This window comes from Triticum urartu, unplaced genomic scaffold (assembly GCF_003073215.2).
Source record: "Triticum urartu cultivar G1812 unplaced genomic scaffold, Tu2.1 TuUngrouped_contig_1262, whole genome shotgun sequence".
NCBI lineage: Eukaryota > Viridiplantae > Streptophyta > Magnoliopsida > Poales > Poaceae > Triticum > Triticum urartu.
The window spans coordinates 721-10,803 of record NW_024111688.1 but is presented as its reverse complement, the minus strand read 5'-3'; the positions used below and the strand labels follow the sequence as shown (position 1 = coordinate 10,803).

At 47.7% G+C, this 10,083-nt stretch overlaps 1 long non-coding RNA gene across 3 annotated transcripts; it reads right to left on the bottom strand.

Annotated features, from left to right (window-relative positions):
- Nucleotides 1-446: 446 nt before the first annotated feature.
- LOC125526650 lies at nucleotides 447-4,307 on the bottom strand. 3 transcript variants are annotated; one of them, XR_007291834.1, is made up of 5 exons: nucleotides 3,967-4,307; nucleotides 2,985-3,084; nucleotides 2,560-2,640; nucleotides 1,752-1,795; nucleotides 447-621 (listed from the first exon to the last, which is right to left on the bottom strand). It is a non-coding gene; the product is annotated as an uncharacterized LOC125526650 (long non-coding RNA). The 3 variants fall into 3 exon arrangements; XR_007291833.1 differs by having other exon boundaries at nucleotides 4,152-4,307; XR_007291832.1 differs by lacking the exon at nucleotides 3,967-4,307 and having other exon boundaries at nucleotides 448-621; nucleotides 2,985-3,423.
- Between the last annotated feature and the right edge of the window lie 5,776 nt (nucleotides 4,308-10,083).

Sequence of the window (10,083 nt, the reverse complement as noted above, 5' to 3'; positions counted from 1 at the left end):
CTTAAGCACCGGTGCTTATTTGTACAGGGTAGACGCTTAACTAAGCGTCTCTCCTGTAGAAATAGGTACCGGTGCTTCAGAAAATCTCGGTTTATTTTTCTAAGCACCCCTCTAAGCATCTCCCATTGTACAAGGCCTAAGCCGGGTGCCATGTCCCTGGGACACTCGGTTTATATGCCAAATAGCATTTTTTTCCCTGCATGCTTCAGCGAGCAGCAGCAAGATGGCTTATATATCCAGCAATATATTGATCGATCCAGCAAGCAAAATGACCAACAATATATATCCAGCAATATATTGATCCAGCAAGCAAGATGACCAACAATATATATCCAGCAATATATTGATCCAGCAAGCAAAATGACCAACAATATATATGCAGCAATATATAGATCCAGCAAGCAATATATATCCAACGAAAGTCCACACATGCGTACATATGCAACAATAGTTCGCAAAAAAAAAGGACCATAAGTTCCGAGTCCACACATGCGTACATATCCAACAAGGTTCACAAACAAAAGCACGAGTTCCAAGTTCACACAAAGCATGAAGCTCAAAGATGCAATGAGCTCCACTATAGCATGTATGCCCACCGTCAACGGCATCCACGATGCAAACCTATAAGTCCACTACCAAACGCATGAGTTTCCAAAGTCAAGTTTCAAATGATCGATAAGGCATAAGAGTCAACAAGCATCAACATATAAGGTTCAAATTGAAGCTAAGAAGTATGAACAATATAAGCATCAACACTTGTGGGCTCTACTATCAACAAGTAGGTAGAAACTGCGACTTGCCGCACCCGACAGCGGTGCTGTCGGGTATAGTCATATCCCACCCGATAATACAATCATTGAAGCATTGTAAATATAAAAAATAACATAATGCAGTTGTGTTTATCAATCTAAAACACGCATTCACACGCGGTGCCTGGCTCAAGTAAACAAAGTACATATTGTTGCAAGAATAGATCATTTTAATGCATGAAAGCATGAAATTGCTTTTATAGATAACATAATTGTATCCAATATGAGGAGTTTGCCCTGTCCAACCCTATGTTTGAGCACACATATGTGACATAGCCACAACAACGTAATACTACTTTGGGGCGCGCTGCCTGTCTCGGGTTGACCCAACATTTGATATTTTGTAATGAAAGAGGTAGGAGCAAGCAGAATACATGCATCTCATAGAAAATGGTGCCGTAGTACCAAGTCGATTACATATGGTGATAGGTTTTCTTCATCCAGTTCAAAAATACACTGATACACCAAAAGCAAGCCAATGGCAGTCCAGGATAACAGATTTATATGGTTCTTCTATGTCATATAGTGATAGCAGTACATTATATAGTAGACTAAATAAAAATATGGCTTTGTTTGAACGCCATGCCATCTGGCTCACCCTGCATGTTGCGCTGCAAGGATCTGCTGATGGAGATTCATATAACACTGTGTTTAATTGGACAGCGAGGATATAATTTATGACCTCAAAACTTATGAATAGAATTTACGCACCACATGTCCTCATCACGGGTGTTATAAAATAAAATGTCTATCATGTAAGTTATTATTCCTAATTGAGCAATTGATTCAAAAGAAATTCACAGGATTCTGCCCTCATGAGTAAATCTACATACTTTTTAGCGCACATTCAATATTCTGCGAGCAAAAGTTTGATCTTACACTGCAAATTTTGAGCTTTCTCAATAGAATCAGAAAACAGAACAACAAGTGCTGATTACTTACTCTTATGATAACTTCAATTAGAGCCAAGTCTGGTGGGATTTGTCCTGAAAATAAGTAAGAAAAACATAGAAAATGGCATTAGATACAAACAGAATCATAAGACCATTGCTCTAAGAAAAAACTGGACAGCAAATGAGAAGGATGAGACATCACTGAAATTATAATTTATAAATTGCATGGAATCTCTAAAAGGCTTATATTCAAGAACGGAGTGAATATATCCACAAGCATGGCCCAAAAAACACAACATTACTAAAATGTCTTTCTAATTTTGATGGAGGTACTGCCAAAAGTACAGCAAGAAATCACAAATTAGAACACCAGGAAGCGAACCTTTAAAATGAATATTTATATTGGAACAGAGAAAATAACATAAAACAGACCTGATAAATAAGCCACTCGATGCAAGGGTGAAAAATAAAAAGGAAAAATATGCAACAAACATGTCTCAATAATGATCTGCGATCAAGTAATTTTAGAGATATCAGTTTGAAGAGAATATCTTAAGTAGAGCACCTATTTCTCATACTACGTGAAAAGAAAAGGCCATACTATGCAAACTACATATGGGCATATTTTTAGAAGGAAACTTTCTCAGGTTCAAGCAGACATAATTTCATTTTGTTCTTAAGACGACATATGGATATATTTTAGAAGTAAACTTTCTCAGGTTCGACCAGTCATAATTTCATTTTGTTCTTAAGACGACTTCCATTCCAGCAAAAAAATTGGCGACAAAAGAGACCTTATTTTGGTTCTAAAATACACACAGAAATATCAAGTATATAGCAGCTGAAGTGCTCCTTACCTCCTCCCAGTAGCTATTCAGAAATACATCGGCGGCGATTGCAGCTTCGAGTATCACAAGCAAGAATACAAAGATCACGTCCTACATACATGGCAGGTTAAGGCAAAATAGTCCATATCACCAAGACACAGTACATCTAAGGTCACAGAGCTCCAAGAACATAACTGGGACTTAAGGTTTCAGCAAACTATTATTAGGAGTCAACAGTTCCAGTTCAAAACTTAACTGCTAGAGACGTGACCCTCTTTTTGAAATATCATTTATATTTTTGAAATGGATATATCTGGAAAAAAGCACGCAAGGTTTGGTCTTTATGTGACAACGCAAAAGGCTTTGAGGAATTTTGTTAAACCAGTAGCAGCTGCCATGTAAGCACACTTAAATAGGCTAACGCAACTCCTAGTATCAGACGCTTCCAAGGATACACAAGACAGGCAGGGGCTGTTTGCAGTTTCAGCGGCGATGTGGCCAGAGCAGGTCAGCAAGCACATGATGATTCCCAGGCTGAGAAGAGTGTAGATAAACCTGCATAAAAATTGATCTCTTAATCAAAATGGCCATCCCATATTACATACAGTATATTCATAAGAAATCCCTAGAATACTCTTGGCATGGCAAAGAGGCATGAATTCTCTAGTTTCTCAGACCCAACATAAAAAACATGGTAATAGTATAAATCATCCGGTCCGTAGCCCCTCGTCGACATCTTAACAGCGAAGCAAGAGGAAGATGCTGATCACCACAAATATTTTTACCCCAGCCATAAGTTTTGTTCGACCTACACCATTTGGATTGGATAAACTATCTTCGGCTGTAAGCTAACTTGCTGGAATGCAACAACAGAAGATTGTCTTGAACACTAATTTGTAAAAGTAATAAGCAAGATACACATGAAGACCTAAGAATACCCCTAGCGCCGCCCCTGTTTTTACCCCAGCCATAAGTTTTGTTCGACCTACACCATTTGGATTGGATAAACTATCTTCGGCTGTAAGCTAACTTGCTGGAATGCAACAACAGAAGATTGTCTTGAACACTAATTTGTAAAAGTAATAAGCAAGATACAATGAAAAATAAGATATCTAATTTAACTGCCCTGCCAGCAAGTTGCACCCAGATAGTAGTTATTCTGATTTCTGAACCAGTGTACTATTCTGATATCTGAAGCTAATTTACTCTGAGATAAGAGTCCAATTGCCAAGCATCAACCAGCTTCTACACCTAGATGTTCTTCTATTGCCAATTTACCATCTTTCATAGATTTCTTCTTAATCTTCCTTTTCGTATGAGCATCACATCACAGATGAGAAAAGGGGAATCAGGAAACATGCATCAATATGAACAAGAGCATTCAAGGAAAGGCAAAAGCTGATCTAAACCACAATGGATGAGCTCAGTGCACTTGACCATGGTACAGTGCTGGTTTCCCCACGCACAACGGCGCCAGCGCTGCCCAGGCAGTACGGTGGGAATTCGGTCGGCGGTGTGTGCGGGGTGCGGTGTTCCCCTTTTTATGAACCCTGAGCACTGTGTGTATATGTGTGATGCAGGTGTTCTGAAGATGCAATTGTGGGAGGGAGGGGAACCAAAACCAGATGCAGCATGTGTTCCTGCTGATGTAGTTGTTCCACGAGCAGGAGATCAGCAGGGGCACGCCGGAGCACCTTGCCGCCTGAGGAGCCGGGCCCTGGTCAACAGAGAAAGATGCTGTCAGAGAGAGAGAGAGAGAGAGAGAGAGAGAGAGAGAGACTTGCCGGGCGGGGTGACGGTGAGGCGGCCGGTGGATGGAGGATGGGCGGCGGCGCGAGGAGAGGAGCGGCGCATGGGGGGAGACAGGGAGGGCGAGGGGTTGAGACAGGGGAGGCGCGGGGAAAGAGATAGTGGGCGGATCGATTTGGCCAAAATGAGGTCTTTCCGTGCGTTTATTTTCGCTAAGTCCCGCGCTCACTGGATAGCCTGGTGTAGAAGGATAAGCCTATGCCATAGGAAAACACACGGTTTATAAAAATATTTTTTTTTTTTGTTTATTTCAATACAAAAAGTTTATTATTTTACTTTAATAATTTATGTGTTTCATTTTATTGTATTTTTAGATACTTATTTTAGTTTTCTTTTTATTGTATTCTTATTTTAATTTTATTTCATTGTTTTTATAAATGATTACCTCCCCTTATTCATTATTTTACTCTTTAAAATATCGGTCAATATTCTGGTAAAGTGTTTGGGCGTGTTTCAAGTAGACTCACCTGTGGCCGCTGTAAACCACACCATTCTTCCGATGTAGTCTCTAGGTATCGAGAGGGAACGAGTCGGTTTGTGAAGGAGTGTGGGCCTATTGCTTCAGTTGGCCTCGAAACTTCGTGCTCCCAAAGAAGGCCATCGAATGACACGTGTCAGGCCCCGTATTTTTCGGACCCGCCTAGAATATTTGAGACATTGGTTGCTCTGTTAGGTTTTTGGAGCCGAAATTTGCAGATCTGCAAGGCGGAACATGAAATCATGCCCAGAAGCGCATATAAAATTATGTGATGTCTTTGCGATATGCGTAGGCCTTTTGCGGGCGAGGGAGGGGCAGCCCAGCCACGGGGGGCAAAATACCTCGGCTCCATGCTGATCCAACCGCTTAAATCTTGAAAATTATATAATGCCGGAAACCCTCGGGAGCTGCACGGTGTCATCACATGGCCCCTGTAGGGTGTGGTAAAAGTTTGGCCTTTTCCGAGTAGGCCTCACTGAGCACTTGTAACCACGACATCGATGTATCTCTAGGAACCCGAGAGGGAACAAAGTCGGGTTTGTGAAAGTAGTGCGGCCTGTTACTTCCGTTGGCCTCGGAACTTCTTGTGCTCAAAGAGGCATCGAATGACACGTGTCAGGCCACGCATTTTCGACCCGCTAGAATATTTGAGACATTTATTGCACTGCTAGTGTTTCGGATCCGGAGTGTGACCACTTCACGGACGGCGCCGCCGCCGACACCTGGAGGGGGGAAACGGCCGTGTCGGGTCGACACTAAGGGAATCTTGCAGTGGGTTTGGCCCGGACCTTGTTCCGAAGTGTTCCTATGGACTGGCCTACCACAACCGGGTGGAGAGGTCCATTAGTCAAAGCCCGTCTGGTGAAAGTTAAAGGGTAAGATCTCTTGGTCAACCGCTTCAGGGTTGGGCGGGATAGGGGCCTTGGGGGGTAGCAATGCCACCGGATCATTACACGGGGCCCTCATACACGCCTTAAGGAGTGGCGGTGGCATGTCTGAGGAGGCAGCACACAGCTCCGGGTGTGGCCCCCCTCAAAGACAGCGATGACACGGTATAGTAAACGTTCTGCGATAACGGTGCGGCATGAATATTATTTAACACTTAGAGCGCGATAAAATCATGATTTTCTTACACGGCGTGGGCACACGTGATATAGGACGGATGGTAATTTTTCATAATTTTTTATGATGCAGAAATATCTGAACACTTTATGCGGCGTGGGCACTTTATGCGGATTGATCTTCGCGTGTCTACGATTGTGATCGGCGGCTTCCGGGGGCTAGCCATGCCGCCAAATCTTGCATTGGGGCCTCTTAGACGTCTAGAAGTGTGGTGACAGGTGCCAACATGAGGCACGCGTCTCCGGAGTGTGACCCCCTTCACGGACGGCGCCGCCGCTGGCACCTGGAGGGGGGAAACGGCCGCGTCCGGTCGACACGGAGGGAATCTTGCGGTGGGTTTGGCGCGGACCTTGTTCCGAAGTGTTTCTATGGGCTGACCTACCACAACCAGGTGGAGAGGTCCGTTGGTCAAAGCCCTTCCTGCGAAAGTCAAAGGGTTAGATCTCCTAGTCAACCGCTCCAGGTGTTTGGCGGGACGGGGGCCTTGTGGGGTAGCAATGCCACCGGAGCATCGTGCGGGGCCCTCATACATGTCTTAAGGTGTGGTGGCATGTCTGAAGAGGTAGCACGCAGCTCCTGGGTGTGGCCCCCCTCACGGACGACGATGACACGGTATAGTAAACGTTCTGCGGTAACGGTGCAGCGTGAATATTATTGAATACTCGGAGCATGATAAAATCATGATTTTCTTACACGGCATGGGCACATGTGCTATAGGACGGATGGTAATTTTTCATAATTTCTGGTGATGCAGAAGTATCTGAACACTTCCCTCTACGCGGATTGCTCTTGCATGTCTACGATTGTGGCCGGCGGCCTTCGGGGGCTAGCCATGCCGCCAAATCTTGCGCTGGGGCCTCTTACATGTCTAGAAGTGTGGTGGCGGGTGCCAACACCTGGCACGCGTCTTCGAAGTGTGACCCCCTTCACAGACGGCGCCGCCGCCGGCACCTGGAGGGGGGTAACGGCCGCGTCGGGTCGACACGGAGGGAATCTTGCGGTGGGTTTGGCCCGGACCTTGTTCCGAAGTGTTCCTATGGGCTGACCTACCACAACCGGGTGGGGAGGTCCGTTGGTCAAAGCTCGTCCGGTGAAAGTCAAAGGGTTAGATCTCCTGGTCAACTACTGCAGGGTTTTGCGGGACGGGGCCTTGGAGGGTAGCAATGCCACAGGAGCATCGCGCGGGGCCCTCATACATGCCTTAAGGTGTGGTGGCATGTCTGAAGAGGTAGCACGCGACTCCGGGGTGTGGTCCCCCTCACGGACGACGATGACATGGTATAGTAAACGTTCCGCGGTAACGGTGCGGCGTGAATATTGAATACTTGGAGCACGATAAAATCATGATTTTCATACATGCCGTGGAAACATGTGATATAGGATGGATGGTAATTTTTCATAATTTTGGTGATGCAGAAGTATCTGAACACTTCCCTCTATGCGGATTGTTGTTGCGTGTCTACGATTGTGGCCGGCAGCCTTCGGGGGCTAGCCAAGCCGCCAAATCTTGCGTCGGGGTCTCTTACATGTCTAGAAGTGTGGTGGCGGGTGCCAACACCCGGCACACATCATCGGAGTGTGACCCCCTTCACGGACGGCGCCGCCGCCGGCACCTGGAGGGGGGTAACGTCCGCGTCGGGTCGACACGGAGGGAATCTTGCGGCGGGTTTCGCCCGGACCTTGTTCCGAAGTGTTCCTATGGGCTGACCTACCACAATCGGGTGGAGAGGTCCATTGGTCAAAACCCGTCCGACGAAAGTCGAAGGGTTAGATCTCCTGGTCAATCGCTGCAGGGTTTGGCGGGACGAGGGCCTTGGGGTGTAGCAATGCCACTGGAGCATCGCGCGGGGCCCTCATACATGCCTTAAGGTGTGGTGGCATGTCTGAAGAGGTAGCATGCGGCTCCGGGGTGTGGCCCCCCTCACGGACGACGATGACATGGTATAGTAAACATTTTGCGGTAACGGTGCGGCGTGAATATTATTGAATACTCTCGGAGCGCGATAAAATCATGATTTTCTTACACGGCGTGAGCACATGTGATATAGTACGGATGGTAATTTTTCATAATTTTTGGTGATGCAGAAGTATCTGAACACTTCCCTCTACGCGGATTGCTCTTGCCTGTCTACCATTGTGGTCGGCGGCCTCCGGGGGCTAGCCATGCCGCCAAATCTTGCGTCGGGGCCTCTTACATGTCTAGAAGTGTGGTGGCGGGTGCCAACACCCGGCACACGTCTCCGGAGTGTGACCCCTTCACGGACGGCGGCGCCGCCGGCACCTGGAGGGGGGAAACGGCCGTGTCGGGTCGACACTAAGGGAATCTTGGAGTGGGTTTGGCCCGGACCTTGTTCCGAAGTGTTCCTATGGACTGACCTACCACAACCGGGTGGAGAGGTCCATTAGTCAAAGCCCATCTGGTGAAAGTTAAAGGGTAAGATCTCCTGGTCAACCGCTTCAGGGTTGGGCGGGAAAGGGGCCTTGGGGGGTAGCAATGCCACCGGATCATTACACGGGGCCCTCATAGACGCCTTAAGGTGTGGCGGTGGCATGTCTGAGGAGGCAGCACACGGCTCCGGGTGTGGCCCCCCTCAAAGACAGCGATGACATGGTATAGTAAACGTTCTGCAATAACGGTGCGGCATGAATATTATTTAACACCCGGAGCGCAATAAAATCATGATTTTCTTACACGGCGTGGGCACATGTGATATAGGACGGATGGTAATTTTTCATAATTTTTTTATGATGCAGAAATATCTGAACACTTTATGCGGCGTGGGCACTTTATGCGGATTGATCTTCGCGTGTCTACGATTGTGACCGGCGGCTTCCGGGGGCTAGACATGCCACCAAATCTTGCATTGGGGCCTCTTAGACGCCTAGAAGTGTGGTGACGGGTGCCAACATGAGGCACGCGTCTCTGGAGTGTGACCCCCTTCACGGACGGCGCCGCCGCTGGCACCTGGAGGGGGCAAACGGCCGCGTCCGGTCGACACGGAGGGAATCTTGCGGTGGGTTTGGCGCGGACCTTTGTTCCGAAGTGTTTCTATGGGCTGACCTACCACAACTAGGTGGAGAGGTCCATTGGTCAAAGCCCTTCCTGCGAAAGTCAAAGCGTTAGATCTCCTGGTCGACCGCTCTAGGGGTTTGGCGGGACGGGGGCCTTGTGGGGTAGCAATGCCACCGGAGCATCGTGCGGGGCCCTCATACATGTCTTAAGGTGTGGTGGCATGTCTGAAGAGGTAGCACGTAGCTCCTGGGTGTGGCCCCCCTCACGGACGACGATGACACGGTATAGTAAACATTCTGCGGTAACGGTGCAGCGTGAATATTATCGAATACTCGGAGCATGATAAAATCATGATTTTCTTACACGGCATGGGCACATGTGATATAGGACGGATGGTAATTTTTCATAATTTCTGGTGATGCAGAAGTATTTGAACACTTCCCTCTACGCGTATTGCTCTTGCATGTCTATGATTGTGGCCGGCGGCCTTCGGGGGCTAGCCATGCCGCCAAATCGTGCGTTTGGGCCTCTTACATGTCTAGAAGTGTGGTGGCGGGTGCCAACACCTGGCACGCATCTTCGAAGTGTGACCCCCATCACGGACGGCGCCGCCGCCGGCACCTGGAGGGGGGTAACGGCCGCATCGGGTCGACACGGAGGGAATCTTGCGGTGGGTTTGGCCCGGACCTTGTTCCGAAGTGTTCCTATGGGCTGACCTACCACAACCGGGTGGGGAGGTCCGTTGGTCAAAGCTCGTCCGGTGAAAGTCAAAGGGTTAGATCTCCTGGTCAACTACTGCAGGGTTTGGCGGGACGGGGCCTTAGAGGGTAGCAATGCCACAGGAGAATCGCGCGGGGCCCTCATACATGCCTTAAGGTGTGGTGGCATGTCTGAAGAGGTAGCACGCGACTCCGGGGTGTGGCCCCCTCACGGACGACGATGACACGGTATAGTAAACGTTCCGCGGTAACGGTGTGGCGTGAATATTATTGAATACTTGGAGCACGATAAAATCTTGATTTTCATACATGCCGTGGAAACATGTGATATAGGATGGATGGTAATTTTTCATAATTTTGGTGATGCAGAAGTATCTGAACACTTCCATCCACGCGGATTGCTCTTGCGTGTC